The sequence below is a fragment of the Athene noctua genome, chromosome 12 (assembly GCF_965140245.1).
Source record: "Athene noctua chromosome 12, bAthNoc1.hap1.1, whole genome shotgun sequence".
Lineage (NCBI taxonomy): Eukaryota > Metazoa > Chordata > Aves > Strigiformes > Strigidae > Athene > Athene noctua.
The window spans coordinates 4852018-4854368 of NC_134048.1; positions in this window are offsets into that span (position 1 = coordinate 4852018).

Genomic DNA, 2351 nt, shown 5'->3' on the forward strand with positions numbered 1-2351 from the left:
TTCACTCTAGTCCCATGATTTCTCATCACCCCTTTACATTACAGATACAATTATTTCCAAAGAGTAAGGAGCCCCTAGCAATACCACATAATCAATCTGCCACCAAAGTGTTGCTGGCATCTGTCCTCAAGATCAAGTTATTCTGATGCCTTCACCAGAAATTAGTGTAAGGCATGTATTCTTTCCCTGCCCTTTGCATGTAAACAGACAACTTTTCAGAAGCAGATTAGGTTTGACTATTTTCTGATTGATCAAAGCATCATATTGCACATGTACAGGTGTGAAGATTTGATGCAGTTTATCAGTATATATTGGAAGTATATATCAGTATATTTTGGAAGTATATGCATTAGGCATCTGCTGATACAAGAAACTGAGTGTTGAAACTTTTTTACTCTTAAGTTCAACTATGCCACAGTCTCTTTATGCCTGGGAATGCTTTGTTTAGACACTAAACATGATGTAACATTCTCCGACAGTTCAATCTCTGGCAGTTACACAGGTTAGCATTTCAACAGGGAGAGGACACTAGGTGCAAGATCAGTGAACTACACAGCTATTTAAGATGCAGGTAATAGCTGAGGAAAGGCTACTTTAAAAAAGAAGACATACAGACCTGTAGTACTTTAATACGTTAATCTTAACTGCATGTTGTAATTAACCTGTTAAAATGCTTGGGGGAGGTAGAGACCTTCAGAATAAATGTTTATGTACCACCTTCAGAGAGCAGGGGGGTGACTGCCAAACATGGCCAGAGTGCTCTGAAGTCACATCCTCTGCTTGGCTGATGAACTGAGCAGCCTCTTGGAGACAGATGAATGACAAATGTCATCATAAGCAAGTGGCAGTCCAAGTACATCCTTGTGACTAGTCAAAATAGAACTGACTGCAGGGCAGCTGTTGCTTGCACTTTCAGGGGCCTAGGAAAGCTGTAGAGTCATTTTAAGACTGTATCACTGCATTAAATGTAATCAATTTAATCCAAACACAAACAAAACTTTGCATATTAATGAGTGCCATGTACAAAGCAGTAACTTATCTTTGTAAAAGTGAAGTGTGAGTCACTGCACAGTAAGATTTTATAATGTGGATATGCTATTTAAATAAAGTTTGCAGCCGTAGCTGCTTATTAATGTTTCACCATTACACCAAATCCCCAGAGAAACTGCTACCATCACAGTACAAGATGTTGAAAGTTATACTTAATTCTTGCACAAAAGGGATTTGACACCTTCCCTTTTTTGAGGGTGCAACAACAGAAAGTTACAAGACTTTACTTCCACAAAACACACCATCTTGTGTCTGTCTGCTTAAGTAAATGAACTCATCAAGATTCACCCTCTTACATTTGAAAACCTCTCTTGGCACTGCAGTCTCCCTGTTGGCCATGAGGCTCAGGTTGAAGGAATTGTCCCTAGTCAGTTTATGCACATTAACGTGATGTAGCTTGAACTTCAGCTTTGATGAAAATACCATAAAACTCAAGAAATAAAAACTGTCAGCAGAATATACCTACCAGTGTTTTAACAAGTGATATTTTAATTTGTTTGGAAACAAAAGAGGTTTTAGGAAAGAGAAAGAAAGTTATGCAGTAAGCTGCTAAATCACAGGTGTTAAAACATGCAAATTTTAAAAAGACAGCTAGAGTTTCAGTGTGGTATCATGAACACAGGAGTAAAGAGTTCAGTAGACACACTGGTTAACATGCCAAACATCTATAACAAATTACTGTTGCCTAGCTTTGTTTATTGGTAAATCACTTTAGTAACCTGGATTCACAAGTAAGCAGTAAATAACAAAAACTACAGATAAACACAGGTTACACATGCAAATTCCTGTTCACATCTCACATGTGCAGGTACATTAAGAACACAGTTCTAAAGATTCTTGACAAAACCAGATTTTAACCAAAACTATTTTAAAATGCAGGTATGAAAAAATTACATGTGAAGAATATAAAGATACCTTTTTACATTTCAGGACTCAAATGCTGCTTCTGAATATACTAGAGATGTATGACAGCTACAAGATTCAAGTAAAAGCAGGAAGAGCTCAAGGAAATAATACTGGTCAGAGGAGAATGGGCATTTACTTTTCACTAAAAATACAAGGAATAGCTGAATAGGGAAGTCTATCAAGAGCTTAGAAAAAAAATCACAAAGTTGTAAAGCTGACTAATCACTAATTTTTCTATTTGCTATACAACAGCAATGACATTAAAAGAAACTGCAATTCAACATTTAAAAATGCAACTTACATTTAAAGACGTCTCAAAAGTGAAATGCAATGACAGCCTTACACACTCAAAATTAAATATCTGCTAGGCTCAGACAAATATGGAATGTTCTAGA